The sequence below is a fragment of the Pavona decussata genome, unplaced genomic scaffold (assembly GCF_977016875.1).
Source record: "Pavona decussata unplaced genomic scaffold, jaPavDecu1.1 SCAFFOLD_391, whole genome shotgun sequence".
NCBI lineage: Eukaryota > Metazoa > Cnidaria > Anthozoa > Scleractinia > Agariciidae > Pavona > Pavona decussata.
Genome location: NW_028145763.1, coordinates 997,808 through 1,008,274, shown reverse-complemented (window position 1 = coordinate 1,008,274; position 10,467 = coordinate 997,808).

Genomic DNA, 10,467 nt, shown 5'->3' with positions numbered 1-10,467 from the left:
GAGGTCTAGTAATGTACCATTGGCGATATTTTCATTTGAATTGAGCCGATTTTTGTACCTGCCGAAATAGCTCCCAAAAGGGACAAGTAAAAAAATCGATAAAATATTCAGCTTTTTATTAAAATTGGAAATAACCATCCTGAATTAATCATAAATGTCTTCTGATTTCAAGTTCTAACTTGGCGTCTAGTTCTAGTTACGTTTTATATCCAAACCCAGGTGTTACCGATGTGTAGTAAAATGATCCCTGAGTGCCTTCCGAGAGCTGAAAAACCAAATTATTTGTCCTACAGCTAAAATATTTATTTTATTGACCTGAAAGTTACAAAAATGTGAATTACTTATCTAGTCCTTTCTTCTGAGAAAGTTTGAGGAATTTTATTTTTTCTCACCCAAAACACATTAGTTGAAAATTACAGACGGCCACTCTTAAGTATCCAGTGTAGACAGCTTTGCTTGACAACAATTTGCCGCGATATCCAAACAATTCCGACTAAAATATTTATTGTGAAGGGCAAACAGAACTGAACAAAACGAAAGTATAGTGGACTTCTTTAACTCTGATTGACAAATATATAACTAATACACCTCGAGGAAGAAAGCTTTTGATTCTATTTGGCATCCTGGTTTGCTAAAGCGTTTACTCGATTATGGAATAGGTGGGAAATTTTTCAACGTTATTGCTAACATGTATCAGTCCAAGTCGGAGAGCTGTGTCAAAGCTGATATTATGAGATCTGGATATTTTAATTGTAACAGAGGGGTGCGCCAAGGTTGTATCTTATCACCCCTTTTGTTCAACCTCTATTTAAACGATATTCCGTCGAGATTAGAAAATACCCAGGGTTTAAACCCCATCACCTTGCCTAATGGCTCACGGCTAAATTTGCTTTTATATGCAAATGACTTAGTCACTAATTTCTACTGGTGCCGTTGGTTTTCAAAGAAGCATTAACTCCCAACATCAATTTTGTAAAGAATCCTTGATGTCTGTCAACACTTACAAATCCAAAATAATGATCTTTTAGAAAGAATGTAGAAAATCTATTTTAGAAAAACATTTTTCGTCTTAGACGACTTACAAATTGACAATGTCCCTAGTTATTCGATTCTGGGATCTACGATATATCTAGTAGCGGTATAGCGTCATAATTTCTAACAAAAATCTGTTGAAAAGACAAGACGTTCTATCTTTGCGACTAAGCAATTTTTTGGATTATTGTAAGTTTCCGCTCAAGATTTGTAACAAATTATTCGATAGTCTTCTTTTACCTATCTTACTTTATATTTCAGAAGTCTGGGAGGCCTATAATAATATGAATCTTGAAATATGGAAAAAAAGATTCAGTTGAACGACTCCATACACAATTTTGCAAATATTATCTTGGGCTTAACAAACGGGCACCCAATGTGGCGGCACGAAATGAAGTAGGAAGATTATCTCTGAAATCGCGTATTTGTCGCAATGTATTACATTTTTGGTTACACCTTAAAGCCTTGCCCGATGACAATATAGCTAGGCAATGCCTGTATATCTCGGAAAATCTTGCCCTATCAAACGATCAAAACTTCATGAACTCAATAAATACGCTATTGATAAAATATAATCACACAACAAGTACTAGTTTTTCTATTACTAACAAAAATCCCAACTCACTTAAACAATATGTATCCATTCTTCCTTCGGATATAGAGAAAGACTCTAAAGCGCATCAAATGAAACTTATTAAGATAAATACTAAACTCAATTTTTTTTCCAAATTTATTAATAACACCAACAGTTCTGATTGCTTTGATCTGGTCAAAAATATGAGACACAGGAGAATCATGCTTGCCAAATTTAGAGTTGGAAACCATAACCTTCAAAATTGAAAAAGGTTGACATACAAAGCCAAAACCAAGAGAGCTAAGGAGCTGTAAATGCTGCCATTCAAAAAATGTAGACGATGAGTGTCATTTCTCTTTCGACTGCGTCTCATGTGCTGATTTACGGAGCAACTTATTTTACGACATTAGAAATATTGTGAAAGTTTTAAGAATTTATTAGACGAAGATCTAATTTAATTTTTACAAATGGAGTGTTTTTACATGACGTCACGGCGGCCATGTTGGTGTCCCAAACTAAAAATCTGGGAATTGAACTCTATTTTTATGCAAATACTTTCTTTTGTTTCAGCAAACCAATATGGCCGGTAGTCACCTGAATCAAAACGCTCTATAGCGTAGACCCCGTGATTTGTTAAAAAAATGAGCCATTTTATATTTGAAGCGTCCTTGAGGCGTGATGATTTGTTAATCCGTAACTTGAAATTATTATACTTATCATTGTTGCTGCAATACCATTAATGTTATATGGGAATGCCAAAAAAAAATTCCTTTAAAGAGAAACATTGATTCTACGACTGAAGTATATGAAAGGGTTACCTTTACTTTAAAAGCTAGTAAATATTTTAAGTGACTGGAAAACAAGGTGGGGCCTCCCTTATAAATCTTTTGGCACTCCTAGCTTTCTACCCAAGCCAAATATCAGCTTACAAAAAATTAAAATCACACTGAAATCTTTGTTTTGAGACAAGTTCCTTGCAAAATTGAGACACTATTATGAAAATGCACTCATGCCTAAATCTCATCTAATAGAAACTGAATAAAACCGCACAGGATGTTTGTTTTCAAAGACGCTTCCAGCAAAGCTGTGAGACTATTATGAAAATGTCACGGCCTAATATAATGCCGTCATCTGAAACCACAAAACGATTAGTGACGTAAAAAAATAAAAGTTTCTAACAAGTTGCGGCACTATTATGAAAATGCGCACACGCCTAAATCTTATTTACCCGCTTGAAAGAAACCACTAGAGGTTTGCTTTCATAACAGTTTTAATTATCTTCCACTTAAATTATAGTCTGCTGCTTATATTATTTTCCTAAGCTACAAGGTCTGGTACCACCTAACATAAAGTTTTTGTTCAAATCAATGCAAGAACTTTAATTGCTACATGGTGGCAAATTGGTATTCGTTATTGACTGCGGTTTAATGATCTGAATGTCGCTCCAATTTCATTTCGGACTAAGTTCATTTAAAGAGACGTAGTGTTTCTACTGTAGGAGTGTGAAAGGGACACCATTTTCTACGGCATATGAAAGGGTACCTTTCCTGTCGTAAATTGATAAGCCATTTTCAGGTTTCATAATGTCAACGAGAACGGATGATTTCATTCATGATCTGTGTATTTGGAGTGCAGTTCAAAGTGTGCATGTATGTTTTATGCGGATCACTCAACAATATTTTCTTTTATTGGGTTTTTACTAATCGATAAAGTCGAACTAAGAATAGTGCCAAAGGAATGACTGAAAAAAGTTTTAATTAATTATGCGAATCACAAACTTTCTCGAATGTTCTCTCTGAACGCAGCGTCCATGATCGCTAATTTGTACTAATACCTTATACACAATCTAAAGGATGAATCACAAAACAACAAGATATTTGTTTGTCAGTGATCTTCCGCTTGCACGTCTCTGCTGCCGATGATATTGTCACTGATACTACTCTTTTTTGAGAGAACGAGTCTCTCTGACTCACAACCTTAGCTAAAACGGTAAGCACTCTTCCAACTTATTTATTATATTGTTTATTTAGTTGTTTTTCTTTAGAAGCTATGGAGTATTTTGATTCCTTCCCGCTCGGCGAGTCGAAATATTAATAAACAGCTAGTAAAAATATGCAGGGATAGTTTGCACTTTTGAACTCATCAAGCGAAGAGAACTCATGATCGTAGTCTCAGTCACAGACTAACTCAACATTTGAACTCACTCATAGACTATCCTTCTATTTTCCGATCTTAAAGCACTCCTTCGGTAACTGTTCGTAATAGGATTCTTAGCTCCGAGAGAAAACAATTAGTTCACGATTCCGATCTTGACTTGTTGGCAAATTTAGCGGCGTTCACTGATTCGAGCAGGTCAATGCAACTTACACAGTGATACCCGAAAATGGAAAAACATGTGTCTTTAAATTATCCCGGGCGGCTTGTCGGCAGGTGGTTTCCAGTAAGAGCTCTGTTTTGTAAGATGTTTGCATGATAAAGTGTCTATCTTTAAGAGTTGACTTTATGGTTGCAGGTTAAGGTATTTATTGATGATCATTAAACTGGCGTGGGGAAACTGAGATTGAAAATTAACGTTTATCGTTTTGCATTCAGACCATCAATAGAGGGTATTCACTGTCACGCAGTAAAAAAATAAATCGAAAACCATCCAAGGAAAAAGTTGAGAACCTATGATATCATAGAGGATGACCAAAGGAGACAACTCTCCAAATTTTAGGCCTTTACGTCTCCCCAAACGTCATATATAAGTCGAAATGTTTTGCAGAAATTTACAGAGACCAGTATGGATCCGCCATCTTGGTGTACCCCCGTGGAACACCATTATGATGGCCGAAAAATAATGTTAACATCTGAAACTTACTCAGTTTGGCTATCTATTGACTGATAATTAAGCAGTACTGAACACCAAAAGCTCTTACATAAGCACTTTCTCTAATGTTCTAACTTCTAAAAGGCTAAAAATCAATGATAAGCATATATTTTTTTTCAACAAAGTCGATCGTAGCTTTTTGTCACGCAACTTCATAATCGTAAAATTCAAACTGCTCTGATTTCCAAACCAAGGACGCTATGGAGCTGTAAAATTGTAAACAGTTTTAAATATAGGACCTCTTATACCTGATGAGGATGAAAACTTTGGAGGCTCTTTAGTTTTGGATTTTAGAAAATGATGACGTCACATGAACACGTTCCATACGGGTACTGTGCTTTTCATTGGAATCAGGGGCATATAGCGAAAAACAAGCTTAAACCAAAAGCCAGTACGTTGTACTAATAAACATTATTCACGTTTAAAGGTTAGTTTGAGTTGGTGGAGAAATGCTGAGGCTAAATAAACGGGAGAGCATTTATGTGATTCAATATCGTACACACAAGACTTCTTTTAAAAAAGAGTATGTTGGATCTGACATTTATTTTTAATCTTATTTTGCAATCCTTATTAGCCAGTCCTTCTGAATTTGACAGAAGACATTGAGTATTTATATTAATGACATTTTTCATCATCTCTATCAGTTGCTTAGCACACAAACCTCAAAATTGAAAACTAACCAAGTAATAATAATAATAACAATAATAATAATAATAATAGTTTATTTACTTCTATTGCGCGTCTTACATAGTAAGATGTTCACACGCAAATCACAAAAAGGAAGGACAATTTACAATTTAAAGTGATGATACTAATAAAAAACACTACAAGCAAAAAACAACACAATGAAAAACAAAATGGACAGCGCTGTTAGCAAAATCTGTCAGAGGATTCAAATTATTAACAGTCATTTCGATTCAATATCAGCTGTTCAAATCTAGCTAACGTTTTTACGTCTTGCGTCCTTTCAACTGATTAAAGTGAGCGTTTCCTGTCGGCACGTCTTAAGTATTCAGTGTAGACAGCTTTGCTTAACAACAATTTGCGGCGATATCCAAACAATTCCGACTGAAATATTTGTTATGAACGCCGGCAAACAGAACTGAACCAAATTAAAGTATATTGGACGTCTTAAACTCTGATTGACAAATATGTAATTAATACACCTCGAAGAAAATTACTTTGTTGTTTTGTGTACTTTGAGAGAGCTTTTGATTCTATTTGGCATCCTGGCTTGCTAAAGCGTTTACTCGATTATGGAATACTTTGTTTTAGGTGGAAAATTTTTCAACCTTATTGCTAACATGTATTCCAAGTCGGACTGCTGTGTCAAAGCTGATATTATGAGATCTGAATATTCAAATTATAACAGAGGGGTGCGCCAAGGTTGTATCTTATCACCCGTTTTACTCAACTTCTATTTAAACGATATTCCTTCGAGATTAGAAAATACCCAGGGTTTAGACCCCATTACCTTGCCTAACGGCTCACGGCTAAATTTGCTTTTATATGCAGATGACTTAGTACTAATTTCTACTAGTGCCGTTGGTTTGCAAAGAAGCATTAACTCCCAACATCAATTTTGTAAAGAATCGTTAATGTCTGTCAACACTCAAAAATCCAAAGTATTATGATCTTTCAGAAAAAAAATGTAGAAAGTCTATTTTAGACTGAAAAACATTCTTTCTTCTTAGACGACATACAAATTGACAATGTCCGTTGTTATTCGTATCTAGGATCTACGATATCTAGTAATGATATAGCTTCATAATTGCTAAACAAAAATCTGTTGAAAACAAGGCGTTCTATGGTTGCGACTAAGCGTTTTTTGGATTATTGTAAGTTTCCGCTCAAGATTTGTAACAAATTATTCGATAGTCTTTTTTTACCTATCTTACTTTATAATTCAGAAGTCTGGGGAGCCTATGATAATATGAATCTTCAAATATGGGAAAACGATTCAGTTGAACGACTCCATTGACAATTTTTCAAATATTATCTTGGGCTTAACAAGCGGGCACCCAATGTGGCGGCACGAAATGAAGTAGGAAGATTATCTCTGAAATCGCGTATTTGTCGCAATGTATTACATTTTTGGTTACACCTGAAAGCCTGGCCCGATGACAATATAGCTAGGCAATGCCTATATATCTCGGAAAATCTTGCCCTATCAAACGATCAAAGCTTCATGAGCTCAATAAAGACGCTATTGATAAAATATAATCATACAACAAGAACTAGTTTTACTATAACTAACAAAAATCCCAACACACGAAAACAATATGTATCCACTCTTTCTTCAAAAATACTAAGAAAGACTCTAAAGCGCATCAAATGAAACTTATTAAGATGAATACTAAACTTAATTTTTATTACAAACTTATAAATAATACCAACAGTTCTGATTGCTATAATCTGGTCAAGCATATGAGACACAGGAGAATCATGCTTGCCAAATGAAGAATTGGAAACCATAACCTTCAAATTGAAAAAGGTAGACATACAAAGCCTCTAACACCCAGAGAGCTAAGGAGCTGTGAATGCTGCCATTCAAAAAATGTAGAAGATAACTGTCATTTTTTTCGACTGCGTCTCATGTGCTGATTTACGGAACAATTTATTTTATGACATTAGAAAATATTGTGAAAGTTTTAAGAATTTACCAGACGAAGATGTAATTTCATTTTTCTTGAATAGCGTAGACCCCGTGATTTGTAAAAAAAAATTAGCCATTTTATATTTGAAGCGTCCTCGAGGCGTGATGATTTGTTAATCCGTAACTTGGGGTGAATTATTATATTTATCCTTGTTGCTGCAATACCATTAATGTTATATGGGAAAGCCAATAAAATATGTTACTTGTTAGAAAAACTCTTTTAAAGAGAAACATTGATTCTACGAAAAGTATATGAAAGGGTTACCTTTACTGTAAAAACTAGTAAATATGTTAAGTGTCTGGAGATCAGGCATGGTCGACCCTCTCCTATAACACTTTTAGCACTCCTAGTTTTCCACCCAAGCCAAATACAAGCTTACCAAAAAATAAAATCACACTGAAAACTTTGCTTTGAGACAAGTTCCTTGCAAAATTGCGACACTATTATGAAAATGCACTCATGCCTAAATCTCATCTAATAGAAACTGAATAAAACCACACAGGATGTTTGTTTTCAAAGACGTTTCCAGCAATGCTGTGAGACTATTATGAAAATGTCACGGCCTAATATAACGGCGTCATGTGAAACCACAAAACGATTGATGATGTAAAAAATAAAAGTTTCTAACAAATTGCGGCACCATTATGAAAATGCACGCACGCCTAAATCTTAATTACCTGCTTAAAAGAAACCACTAGAGGTTTGTTTTCATAAAAGTTTTAATTATCTTCCACTTGAATTTTCACGGTCTGCTGCTTATATTGTTTTCCCAAGCTACAAGGTCTGATACCACCTAACATAAAGTCTATGTTCAAATGTATGTGAGAACTTTAATTGCTGCATGGTGGCAAATTGGTATTCGTTATTATCTGCGGTTTAATGATTTGACCGATGCTTCAATTTAATTTCGGACTAAATTCATTTAAAGAGACGTAGTATTTCTACTGTAGGAGTGTGAAAGGGACACCATTTTCTACGGTATATGAAAGGTTACCTTTCCTGTCAAAAATGGTAACTAAGTGATGGTACGTGTATGGAGCTCGTGGCGGTGCCTACGTGTATAAAACTTTGTTGTGTACCCTCCCAGGTACTCCACCCACTCTTGTTATTTTCCACACACTCCACTCCGCACACCCGTTTCCACCTAAGTACCGTAGATCAAAATAAAAAGTGAACTGATTCAGTGGAAAGAATTGGTCATATAAGACACATACACTTTATATACACCGTGATATTCCGGTTTTTTTGAATTATTTGTCAGCTTAAGTCTCGGCGCGCTGCCTGTACTTCGGTGTCGAGCCTGAAAAGCTGCATACAGCACTTAGCTAGTCTTGTTTCCAAGTACTCCGGGTTGATACTTTTAACGTGTTTCAGTTTTTAAACCTCTTTGCGGTATGGCACTGCCCTATCTTTTTTGCGCTCAAATTTGGAGAACAAATTGACAGGAATAAGGCGCCAGATATCGCGTGATTTGTTGAGTTTAATAACCTTAAATAGGATTTTGAAGTATCACGGTAGTCAGTGCTAATTATAATGGCGCACACGAGCATTTAATAACTTGACAAAATGTTTTCGCTACTTAAATCAAAGAAGCCTTGGCGGATTTAAGATTCAACTGAAGCTCGCTCTCAAACGCTAATTTAATGTGTACAATACATCTATTTTTTCTTTTTTGTTCAGAGTACAGTGTTGTTACGAGTCTTTCAGTATTTGAATTTGGTGTGCCAAAGGCTGCAGTTAAATTATAACTTAAAGCTCCTTCTGATGGCCTGGTAAAAAATATCGATATACACAAAAAGTAGAATAAAACAAATATAATATTCTACACGTGGCCTAATATTAAATGAAGGTTTCCTAACCAGACCCTTTTGTTTTTCTTTTCAAAATATCTATTTATCTGTTTATTTTATTTACTGTATATGTATGTATTACACTATGTATGCTTGTATAGATTTTATGGTTTATGGCAAATAAATTGAGAATTTGAGAAATTGAAGTGTCATACTAAATTAGCAAAGTGTACCGGAAACGGAGGATGCCGGCACATAAGGGATGCCGATTATTATAACATATATTTCAAGTGCTGTACTGTAACACATTGAAAACTTCACAAAATACAGAATACAGTACTATGGCAACTTAATATCCGTCATCAAGTAACTTGACATAGCTTTAGTTTGTTGGTAAAATGATTTTTTTTCTTTAAAAGGTTACAAATTGTTGACAAAGCTCTTAATGTTGTTTACAGTACAACATTCTATGATGAATTCTGTAGAGGCACTAGATACGATGCAGTAAAAACCTCTATTACTAACGATTTCAGAATTAAATAAACTAGCTAGTTGTTAGGTATTAAAGACTTTTAGCTTTGTTTAGTTTATACTGAGCTAGCTATAACTACTGACTGTAAACTAATGAAACTAGATGTAAGAACGACTTTGTCAGTCTCGTGACTCTCTTCGATCATCAAAATTTCATCTAAAGTCCGTTGAACTTCAAGTCTAACGTTCAGAAAGAAACCTAGCTTCGTCTGACGTCCTTTCAACTAATTTAAGTGAGCGTTTTTTTTAAGCACGTGTAAGTATCCAGAGTGATAGCTTTGCGTGACAACAATTTGCCGCGATATCCAAACAATTCCGACTGAAATATTGTAAAAAGGAAATAGAAACAAAATTGAAAAAGAATACTGAACTTCTGAGGTCATAATTGAAAAGAGTGAAAAGGTTAAGTTAAGATATCCTAGCACGAAATGATCATGAACAACTATGCTAAGTTATACTGCTGCACAATCCAAATTTTTAGCTCTTTTTATTTGGCTTAAATGGCTAATGTCGGCTCGCTCATTAAATTTTCGAACTTTTCTGCGACAAATTTTATCCTCTTAAATTCAAGGAAACTTCCTACTTTTGAGGTGTTCCATGCGAAAAATTCAAGTCGGACGCTAGTTAGTTGTGAGACTGAAAACCATAACAAGCCATATATCAATAGAAAGCTTAATAAGTGTAGTTTTTGATAAAGTATATAATTTTTGCAAGCCTTTCGTTAGAAAGCGCCAGGAGCCAAAAACCTCTAAAACGGACAAGGTTTTTCGATATTTTGGCTGTCAAGGCATCTGGGCTCAAATTTAGCCGGTGGTCAGAAATATAAGACGTGTTGCGTTAATGCTTGCCACGCTAAACGTTTACTAAAAATCAAACTGATTTCTTGCAACAGTTTTTTTCGGCATCATCTCTAAAACAGTCAGTGTATTTAAATTCGTTCAAAGTCGATGTGGCATTATAAATCTTGAACCTTATAAAACCGTGAGCTAATGAGAGATATCTCGTGGTGTCAAT